At 48.5% G+C, this 11,516-nt stretch overlaps 1 protein-coding gene across 1 annotated transcript in view; it reads left to right on the top strand.

Moving 5' to 3' along the window:
* Nucleotides 1–2,160: 2,160 nt before the first annotated feature.
* Nucleotides 2,161–11,516, top strand: part of LUZP1 (leucine zipper protein 1) — a 98,545-nt gene continuing 89,189 nt past the window's right edge. The window contains exons 1-2 of the mRNA XM_011966587.1: nucleotides 2,161–2,478; nucleotides 10,895–11,154. The gene's annotated coding sequence lies outside the window, so the exon portion shown is untranslated. The remainder of the gene's footprint in view (nucleotides 2,479–10,894; nucleotides 11,155–11,516) is intronic.

Genomic DNA, 11,516 nt, shown 5'->3' with positions numbered 1-11,516 from the left:
TGTTCGTTCTTCAGTGTTACTATCCTTAGAAAACTCAGCCCACCATTTCTACCCTAATTAGTCAGTTTTTCATCTTTCTTTTCTTTTTCCCCAGTGGCCTTTGATCCAGGCTTTTATCACTCCCGAATTCTTGGTCTTTAATTATCAGTCAGATGGTCTCGAGGCTGCAATGAAACCACCTCAAAACCCTTTTTGGAAAAGACATGACGTAAGACATCAGATGAACAGATATGGCTTCTGACCAGTTGAGCCAGCTGGACACAGTTGAAGCTGTCTTTTGAGCGTCTTTCATGTAACCAGTACTGCCCTGTCATGTGGAGGATACAACCGTGAGCCCAGGGTAGTCCCATACTAGTTATGCCAACTGCTATGATAGATAAATCCTGAAAACGCAATGCCTAAATACAATAGAAATTAGTTCAATGTGTGGCCCCCTCAGTCAAGTGATGAGTGAGACCCAGGTTGACTAAGGCTCTGTCCTGTTCAATGTGTAGCTTCCAAGGGGGCCCCTGGTGTTGACATCTGATTGGCAGATGAGAGAAAAGAGCTTTGAGAAAGCCTACATCCTTCTTCACCACTTTGGCCAGGACATGGCATTCATGTTCTGTGCCCATATCCCACTGGTGAACACTAGTTATGTTCCTAATAGCAAGGAGTGCTGGAAAATGTAGTCTGGCTGCTTTTCTCAGAAACAACTCTACATTTGGAAGGGGAACAGCTTTGATGAACAGCTGACCTTGTCCCAGTTTATGAGAAACTTAAAATTATTGAATGGTCTAACCTTACAGAATGGCTAAGAATACCATGCAATATGTAATGTGGCCACAGGGAGGAAAATGGGCTGGCCTTGTTTACAAGAAACCATGGACAAAAAAAAAAGGAGCATTTAAGGCCAGGCACAGTAGCTCGCACCTGTAGTCCCAGCAGTTTTGGAGGCCGAGGTGGGTGGATCACCTGAGGTCAGGAGTTCGAGACCAGCCTTATCAACCAATGAAATCCTGTCTCTACTAAAAATACAAAATTAGTTGGGTATGGTGGCACACGCCTGTAATCCCAGTTACTTGGGAGGCTGAGGCAGGAGAATTACTTGAACCCAGGAGGTGGAGGTTGCAGTGAGCCAAGATTGTGCCACTGCACTCCAGCCTGGGCTACAAGGCAAAACTCTGTCTCAAAAGAAAAAAAAAAAAAGGGGGAGCATTTATATTTAAACCAAATGTATTTGTCCAACAAGGGAATGGGATGGGGTGTGGGGAGGGGGAGAGTTTGTCATGATAGCAAGTATTCAGGCAGAGGCTACATTTTCACTTGGCTGAAGGCGCTAGAAGGGGTCACATGGACAGATGCCTCCTATCAGTCCTTCTAAGTGTGAACTTCCATGTAATGTTCCCTTAGTCACCTCTGAGAACTTATTTTGTGTCAAGTTCACGGTAAGGCTCTGAGGATCCAGAAACACATGAGACAAGGTCATGGTTACTCAACTGAAATGCAGAAGCAGGATGGAGAAAGGCTGAGCTCTGGAAACAGGAGGCTGGAGTTTAATTGCTAGCTCTGTTATTTCGTAGCTGTGCGTCACTGGAGCTGCCACTTGGCCTCTGGTTCTGTTTCCTCATTTATGAACTAGGAACAACAGTTATCGTCATAGATTAAAGAACTCAGTGACAAAATATACCTGGAGCACAGTGCCTGGTATGTAGTAAGCACGTTATTTTATTAGTAGTAATATTCTTATGACGACCTTGGATAAGTCACTTCATTTTTCAAAGCCTCAGCTTTCTCATCCGTAGGATGGAGTTAACACTGACATCACGGGGTTGGAATCTTGCTGTGTCGTGGGGTCGGGAGCTGCCATTTCGTCTCTCCGCTTCCTTCTGGGTTAAGTGGGTCGCACCATGCCCACTCGATCGCGGACGGAAACCAGCCCCGTTCGGCGCGCAGAGGAGGAACCTGATTAATAAGGACGCGATTTCCTGGCTGCGCTCCTGGGGAAGGAGGTTTGCTCTGGGTCCCATCCCCCGGCCGGTCCTGCTCAGGAAACGCGGAGAGAAAGCCAGGAACCAGGCCTGCCAGGCCCTGCGGCCCCTCAGCGCCGTCCCTCCTCCCCGGCCCTCGGCTGCAGGAAGCCGGCTGGCGGGAACGCCCTGCCTGGTGGGTGGGAAAGGCGAGAGCGCGCCCGGCACCGGCGGCTTCCCAGACCCGCGGCCGGCTGGCTGCGCGGAGCTGTCACTGCGGCAAACGGCGAACGCGCCGGCCCCCTCCCCCGCCTCCCGCACGCCTGGTGCAGTCCGCCCATTTGTATTTCATGAAGTGCTGCAGCCGGATTCATGGCTCACGGGCGCAGGAGGCGAGAGAGGCTGAGTCCTGTCAAGCGTCAGCGCCCCACCGGGTACGGAGCGCACGCCGCGGGGGCCGGGCTGGGGAGGGAAGGGCGTCCAGCCCTCTCTTTTGGGTGGTGAGATGCTGAGGCCTGAGGGTTTCTAGGTGAGTGTTCAAGGTCATGGCTAGTAAACGGCAGGGCCGGGATGCAACTCGGGGTCTGTTTCACCCTAAAGTTTGTGCCTCGCGTCTGTGGTTCTGCTCCAGGTTTTTGAGGTGTTTGGAGGGCGGGGGTTACATTCTTGCAGCACCTCAAGAACCGGAGTTCTGTACCCGGGGGCTACCGATGGCCTCTCAGAGGTCTGTGAACTCCTTGTGTAACATGTTGTGTGTGCTGCATTTTTCTTCGAAGTTCCAAAGGTGTCGGTGATCCAACAAGGGTCAAGAATTATAGCTCTCTGCAGGGCATGGTGACTCACGCCTGTAATCCCACCGCTTTGGGAGGCCGAGGTGGGAGGATCTCTTGATTCCAGGAGTTCGAGACCAGCCTGGGAAACATAGTGAGACCCCCTCATCCTTACAGAAAATTTAAAAATTAGCTGGACATGGTGGCACATGCTTCTGGTCCCAGCTACTTTGGAGGCTGAGACAGGAGGATTGCTTGAGCCCAGGAGTTTGAGGCTGTGGTGAGGGGTGATTGTGTCATTGCATTGCAGCCTGGGCGACAGAGGTCAGACATTGTCTCAAAAATCGAAAAATCCCCAAAATTATAGCTCTCCAAGCCCGCTATGAGGACTCCAGCTTCATGAGAGGTTGAGGTTCCTCTATGTCTATAACCTCTTGAGAATATTTCTGCAAAGCCCCAGCTGTTACTCTGTAGCAACTTGGGGGCCTCTACAGGATCCCAGATCTTTCTACTGGATCTTGAGACTCTTTCTATAGGATCTTGAGATCTCTCTGGAGATTTGAGCTCTTTATGGGGTCCTGGTGTCTCTTTCTGCGGTTCTGACAATTTCACTATAAGGTCCGGTGGTCCTCCATGGAATGAGTTCTAAACCTGGGCCTCAGGATAGCTATGAACTCCCTGAAATTGTACGCAAGATTTTGTGGGTCTGTCTGTATAGGTGGAATTCTGGAGAGAGGTTTCACGGATTTCACCAGATTCTCAAAAGAATCTGTGATTCCCCCAAAAGCTGGGAAAAAATATTGCTTTAGTGCATTCATTTGAACAGGCCTTACTCCTTTCTCAAAAATAAAAGTCAAGGAAGTAGGGGGCCGGGCCGTGGTGGCTCACGCCTGTAATTCCAGCACTTTTGGGGAGGCTGAGATGGGCAGATCGTTTGAGGTCAGGAGTTTGAGACCAGCCTGGCCAACATGGTGAAACCCCATCTCCACTAAAAATATAAAAATTAACTGGGTGGAGTGGCACATGCCTATAATCCCGGCTGCTCGGGAGGCTGAGGTACAAAAATCACTGGAACCCAGGAGGTGGAGGTTGCAGTGAGCCGAGATCACACCACTGCACTCCAGCCTGGGCGACAGAGCAAGACTGCATCTAAAAAAAAAAAAGTCAAGGAAGTAAAAAGTGGAGGAAATAAAAGACAGTGTTTTCTAGTAGAGTATGGGCTTTGGACTCAGGCATTCCTGGGTTAAAATCCCAATTTCCCACTTACCAGCTGTGTGACCTTGAGCATGTTCCTTACCCTCTCTGAGCCTCCAGGCCACCTCCTCTAGGAAGCCTTCTCCGGCTCCTCAATTGAGTTAGGTCCCCACCCCGCATCCCCTAATCCCTTCTGGCATCTCGCCTGATTCTTTGCAGCACTTAATGGAATTGTTATTAAGTAATTGTATTTAATGTTATCCTGTTTCTCCACTCCTCCAGTCCAGGAAACTTGGGACTTTTGCTGTATTACAGTCTGTGTAGTGCCTGGCACCTGTTAGGCACTCCGCCATTTCTTATGAAATAAATAAAAGTGCAAAGGAATGGAGGGATGCAGGCCGGACACTGTACTAGGGGCAGAAAGGGATCAGAAATTAATAAGCATCATTCCTGCTGTTGAGGAAGTCCCAGGCTGGAGGGGGAAATAAGATGCAAACGAGGAAAACCGTCCTAAATGCGCTAATGGGGGATGAACACTAATCGAGGCAAACACTAGCAGGGAAAGCACCAAAAGATCCAAAGATGAGTGAGACCTAGTCCCTGAAGAGCTGAGATGCCTTTCCTTTGTATTATGTGTTATGATTTACAAAGCACTTAGCTTACACGCAATAGCTGGGTATACACTTATTCTGCAGAGGTGGCAGAACTACTGCTGAGAAGAGTTCAATGACTTGCCCAAAGCCACCCAACCAATAATGGCTGCCTGAGTGCATAGCTTATTTGCTTTGGAATACAGCCCATTTCCTCCTGGACTTGGGCTTTGATGTTGCACATGTCTTGGTTTAGGTCCTACTAGATGTGTGACCAGTAAGTGACTTTACCTGTCTGAGCCTTGTTCCCAGTCTGCAAGATAGCAGCAATAATGACCCCCATAACCTTTAAGAGATAGTATATGCAATATACTAGCAATAATGACCCCTATAACCTTTAAGAGGTAGTATATGTAAACTACCCAGCATGATTCTTGGTTCAGAATAAAGGATCTATAAATGTTTGTGGAATGAACGAATGAATGAATGAGTGAATGAAATACACGTAGTAATGGTTGCCCTGAAACATGAGGGAGCAAAGGAATAGAGAGAACTTAAAATCATGCCATTTGGGGAATGATAGGAGGATTGAGGGCAATTTTATTCCTTCCTAGTCTCACTTTCTATGATTCTTGGCAGACTTTGCACTGGCCTCAATCATACTGGGTAATCATTTATTGTTTGCAAACCAACAAAAGTGAGCCAACTCCAGCTTGGTTAGCTTTCTTTTTATGTATATCTTTACTGCCTTTTTTCTGGTGACACAGTAATACTACTCCTTGTAAAAAATTAAATTGCAGAACGATATAATGAGTGAAAATGAAAGCGCAAGTTTAGACATGGTAGACACAAGGTGCTGACATATTGTGATTCTTTGGAAGGTGTGGAAGGGGCATAGGACAGTGTGATGGTGAATTTATGTGTCAATTTGACTGGGCTAAGGGATGCCCAGATAGCTGGTAAAACATTATTTCTGAATATTTCTAGGAGAGATTAATATTTGAATTGGTAGATTGAGTAGAGAAAATTGCCTCCACCAGTGTAGGTGGGCATGATCCAATTCACTGAGGGTTCAACAGAACAAAAAAGAGGAGGAAGGAAAATTTGCTCTCTCTCATTGAGCTAGAACATCCATCTTCTCCTGCCCTTGGACACTGGAGCTCCTGATTCTCAGACCCTTGGACCCTAAGACTTATACCAGCACTTCCCTGCCCATAAACCCCCATTCTTAGCACCACCATCTTTTCTGGTTCTCCAGCTTGCAAAAGGCAGACTGTAGGACTTCTCTGCTTCCATAATCTTGTGAGCCAATTCTCATAATAAGTAAATTTTATATACATAGATATATATACTCCTGTTGGTTCTGTTTCTCTGGAGAATTCTAACTAATACAGACAGGGAGAAAAAAAAAATTCTGCCTGCTTAAAAGTCTTTTTGTCCTGGCCTTGTCATGGTACCTGGGACTTATATTAGGTGTCTTACTTTTGGCTTGTAGCATTGAAAGTTCAAATGCAACCAAGGTCTTGGGTCAGGGGAGGAAGTGAAAATTGTCTCGTCATGGGCTTTCCTGGAACCCCATGAAGAAGGAGATGGGATCTGTGGAACTTTCTATTGCAGTATGCACAGGTGGCTCAGATGCCCACTGCTGGTATACCTTGTAGCTGTGTTTTTACCCCCTTTCCCCTCCATAGCAAAGTCTTTTTGAAAGTTCTCACTATATGCACAGACAGAACAGCAAAGGAGGCCGGACACAGTGTCTCACACCTGTAATCCCAGTACTTTGGTAGGCCAAGGCAGGTGGATGACTTGAGCTCAGGAGATGGAGACCAGCCTGGGCAACATGGCGAAACTCCGTCTCTACCAAAAATACAAAAAAATATTAGCTGGGTGTGTGTGTTGGCGGGTACCTGTTATCCCAGCTATGTGGGATGCTGAGGTAGGAGGATTACTCGAGCCTGGGAAGTGGACTTGTAGTGAGCCGAGATCATGACATGGCACTCTAGCCTGGGTGACAAAGTGAGACTGTATCTCAAAAAAAAAAAAAAAAAAGCAAAAACAGAAACAAAATGAAACTCAGCAAAGCGAAAGAAAAAAAACCTGAAGTTTCTCTATTTAGCTCTTATTTATTTATTTATTTATTTTAGAGACAGGGTCTTTCTCTGTCATTCAGGCTGGAGTGCAGTGCAGAGATCATAGCTCACTGCAGCCTCCAACTCCTGGGCTCAAGCAATCTTCCCTCCTCAGCCTCCTGAGTAACTAGGACTACAGGTGTGAGCCACCATGCCTGGCGGTGGCTCACGCCTGTAATCCTAGCACTTTGGGAGGCTGAGGTGGGCGGATCACAAGGTCAGGAGTTGGAGACCAGCCTGACCAACATGGTGAAACCCCGCCTCTACTAAAAATACAAAAATTAACTGGGTGTGGTGTTGCACGCCTGTAATCCCAGCTACTCAGGAGGCTGAGGCAGAATTGCTTGAACACGGGAGGCGGAGCTGAGATCTCACCACTGAACTCTAGCCTGAGCAACAGAGCGAGACTGTCTCCAAAAATATAAAAATAAAATAAAAATTTGGCTGGGCGTGGTGGCTCACGCTTGCAATCCCAGCACTTTGGGAGGACAAAGCTAAAGGATCGCTTGAGCCCAGGCATTTGAGAGCAGCCTGGGCAACATGGTGAAACCCCGTCTCTACTAAAAATACAAAAATTACCCGGGCGTGGTGGGTCATGCCTGTAATCCCAGCTACTCGGGAGGCTGAGGCAGGAGAATCGCTTGAACCTGGGAGGTGAAGGTCGCAGTGAGCCCAGATCGTGCCACTGCACTCTAGCCTGAGCGACAGAGGGAGACCTCTGTCTCAAAAAAAAAAAAAAAAAAAAAATAGAAAAAAATTTTTTTTTGTTTGTAAAGACAGGGGTCTCCCTCTGTCGCCCAGACTGATCTCAAACTCCTGGTCTCAAGTAATCTTCCCACCTTGGCCACCCAAAGCACTGGGATTACAGGTGTGAGCCACTGAGCCTGACCTATTTATTTCTTTACAGTCTCCATATTTTTCTATGCATATACTAATCATATATTACAAATTATAACTATAGGGTCCTACTACACTTGTAATTCAGCAACTTACTCTCACTCTTTTCACTTAACAATGCCCAATAGAGACCTTTTATTGCCTAATCATACAAATCTATTCCTTTCCTTTTACTATATGGAGCCTCTTGAGGGCAGGGCTATTATTTAGCCCTACTTCCAGTCCAGAGTCCAGCATATGGGAGGTCTTGCTGGGAGGACGAGGACATGTTCAAATAGTAACAGCAACCACTACATCCTGGCATGAACTAGGTGCCAAGCTCTGAACGCAGCTCTTTCAGATGTTTAACCCTCACAAGCACTGTGTGAGAAAGGTGGTATTATTATTTCCATTTCGCAGATGAGAAACTGAGGTGCAGAGACCTAAAAACCCAAGATTACATAACTAGTAAGTGGCAGAACTGGGTTTTGAATCCTGATCTTTCCTGTGCCAAAGGTTTTGCTATGAATAAATGAATAAGTGGTTACTGGGATCATGGGTCCTGGGGAGAAAGTTTTTTCTTCAGAACCTCCCTGGTATGTCCTGGGTTCTTCCTTCCAAGGGTTTGTAGTACTTGGAATCGGCTTTAGCCCTTAGGAGCAACTCAGTAAAGGCCCTTCCTTTGCCTCCAGCAATCTTACGGCCATGCTTACTTTTCACAGGAAGTGGTGTTTTTGAATATTTTTTCTAAAAATAAGCTATAATTTATTAGGGGCCTTTGAGGACCAGGCCTGGCATTTCAGGACACCCATGTGCCTGCCTGCAGCATAGGAAATTAATCAGAACCCCAAAGTTCTTCCCCTCCTCCCACAGGCCAGTGCTCTGGAAATGCCCAGTGCCTCATTGCAGCTCTCCTAGAGGACTGCAGAGATGCCAAGGGCAGTTTAACACAGATCCACATCTCTGTAAAGAAGGTGAGAGGAGAAAGGCACGAAGCAGAAATGGGTCAGCTGTGCTGCAAAGAACTCTCAGAGAGAACCCCACGCTGACCCCAGCTTGGAGGCATGCTGAATGACAGAGATGCCCTGGGGCATCAGATGTGACTGCAGAATCCATCTGGGGTCTGCAGACTGCAGTGCTGGTCTCTGTTCCAATGGGAATGCTTTGCAGGGCCACTTTCAGCAAGCCTCTTCCTTTCTCAAAACCCTAAAGTCTTCCACGTGAAATGATTTAGTGGATTGTAATGAGGTGCTGTGTGGTGTTACGAACTAGAAATAACACCGATGATAGTAATTATATATATAAAATATATATAACATACAATAATTATATATATTTTTGAGACGGGGTCTCAATCTGTCACCCAGGCTGGAGTGCGGTGGCATTATCATGGCTCATTGCAACCTCCACCTCCCAGGTTCAAGGGATCCTCCCACCGCAGCCTCCTGAGTAGCTGAGACTGCATGGGCACCACCAGGCCCGGCTAATTTTTGTATTTTTTGTAAAGACGGGGTTTTGCCATGTTGTCCAGGCTGGTCTCAAACTCTTGGACTCAAGTGATCCACCCACCTGGACCCAAGTGATCCTCCCAAAGTGCTGGGATTGCAGGCATGAGCCACTGCACCTGGTCAATATAATACTATTGAAAATAAGAACTACAGGGGCCGGGCGTGGTGGCTCACATCTGTAATCCCAGCACTTCAGGAGGCCGAGGTGAGTGGATCACCTGAGGTCAGGAGCTTGAGACCAGCATAGCCAACATGGTGAAACACCGTCTCTACTAAAAATACAAAAATGAGCCAGGTGTGGTGGCAAGTGCCGGTAATCCCAGCTAATTGGGAGGCTGAGGCAGGATAATCTCTTGAACCTGGAAGGCGGAGGTTGCAGTGAAATGAGATCGCGCCACTGCACTCCAGCCTGGACGACAAGAGAGAAAATTCATCTCAAAAAAAAAAAAAAAAGAAAGAAAATAAGAATGACAATCATATTGATTGTGGAACACTGTGCCTGATGCTTTCCAGAAAGTATGTTAGGTAATTTTAAAACAAACACCACAAGACTACATTATTATCCCCATTTTACAGATGAGAAGATAGGCTCAGAGACAGCCAGTATGACCCCAGAACATATGATCCCAGGGTTTTCTGGCATCAGAGCTTCAGCTCCACAAACATGTGTGGGTTCTGACCTCCAGGGAGTGCTAAGAAACAAATGGGAGGTCAGTTCGTTATAAGTTGTAGTGTTCATGCCCACGTGAGGGTTAAACACAATATTATTGGGTATTCAGAACAGGGAGGATTGCCTTCTGGCTGGGAGAAGCTGGGAGGTGAGACAGCAGGGGAAGAGCTTGAGCAAAGGGTCAAATGTGGGAAAGCAGTGGGTGTGCTAAGAGAAGTCTGGATAAACTTTGTGTGTGTGTGTGTGCGCGCGCGCGTGTGTAAAGGTAGGAAGTGATCATACCAGGCCAGGGCTTTGGCCTTTATTCCATAGGCAATAAAGAGCTTACACAAGCGATGTCTCAAGAGACCAACCATGCTGCTGTAGTCAGAGAGGAAGCAGCCCTCAGCCCATCTGTGCCCTGGCTTGTGAATGTTGCTGTGTGCCAGCGTGTGGGAGGGCATCGGCAGCGAGAGCAGTCTCTGGCTGTGTCCTGTACTCTGCTGGGTGTGGGTCTTGGGCTGTCTTCAAAGCCCTCCGCCTGACTTCTCAGGGCCCTAGGTGCTTTTTAGATAGTAGACTTAAAGGAAGTGTGTCATAGAAGTATCGGAGGGGATTTTTAGATCGTCTGGTTATTCCCGCCTCCCATTTTAAAGAAGATGAAAGTCGGGAACATAGATGGGAAAGTACTTGTCTAGCGTCACACAACGAATGAAGAGCAGAGCGGGGAACTGGAACCCATGCCTCCTGAGTCTGTGCTGAGTTCCTTCTCTGCATTTGCGGAGTAGTAGAAATAGCATTTGTTGAGTGATTATTCCGTATCAGGTTCTAGGCTAAGCACCTTTCCATTGATTATCTCATTTAATCCTCACAACCCTTCAGAGTGCCCCGCTTTTTTTTTTTTTCTTTTGAGACAGGGTCTCACTCTGTCACCCACGCTGGAGTGCAGTGGCACGATCACGGCTCACTGCAGCCTCTACCTCCCCGGGCTCAAGCGATCCTCCTACTTTAGCCTACAGGCGCGCGCCACCACGCCCGGCTAATTTTTGTATTTTTTTGTAGAGATGGAGTTTCGACATGTTGCCCAGGCTGGTCTCGAACTTCTGAGTTTAAGCTATCCGTCCGCCTCAGCCTCCCAAAATTCTGGGATTACAGACGTGAGCCACCACGCGGGCCGAAAGTGTCCCTCCTGAAATCGGGAAGTCTTGTCTTCCATTTCGATTTCCCAGGGCGCCTACCACAGGACCTAGCTAGGGAGGCAATAAAAACTTGGTGGAGCCTAAGTCCTGGGAAGAGAAAAAAAGGACGGAGGGGGCGGGGCCTGCAGACCAATCCCGCCCATCACAAAGACCCCGCCTTCCAGACCGCTGACGTCACCACTTGGCCCCGCCCATCATTGTCAGTCCCGCGGAGCCAGAGGCGGCGCCGGTCGCTGGGAGCTGAGCGCCGGAGCCCTCCGCGGGCGGTATCGCTGTCCGGGGCCGCCGAGGTGAGGGTCCGTGAGGCGGCGGCGGGAGCGCGGCGCGGGGGACCGGGACGGGCGCGGGGAGCGGAGGGCGGCTGGGGTGGGGGGCCGGTCCCCGGTGAGGTCGGGGCACCCGCGGCCACGGGGCAGAAGAAACCGCGGGCGCAGCCGGGGAGGGATGGGGGTGTGGAGTTGGAGGAGAGTTGGAGTGGATTTTGGAGGAAGGGCTCAGGAGGAGACCTTTTGGGGCGAGACCCGGCACATGTTTGTGGAGTTGGAGGAAGAGACTCTGAGGAGATTTTTCCTCGGGAGGGGGAGGGAAGGTTCATGAGGAGACTTCTTGGTGGGAGCGAGACTCGGAGGAGAAATGTTTGGGGCAGAGACGC

This window comes from Mandrillus leucophaeus, unplaced genomic scaffold, assembly GCF_000951045.1.
Source record: "Mandrillus leucophaeus isolate KB7577 unplaced genomic scaffold, Mleu.le_1.0 Scaffold765, whole genome shotgun sequence".
Lineage (NCBI taxonomy): Eukaryota > Metazoa > Chordata > Mammalia > Primates > Cercopithecidae > Mandrillus > Mandrillus leucophaeus.
The sequence above is the reverse complement of the archived record's forward strand: the minus strand, read 5'-3'. Positions and strand labels throughout refer to the sequence as shown.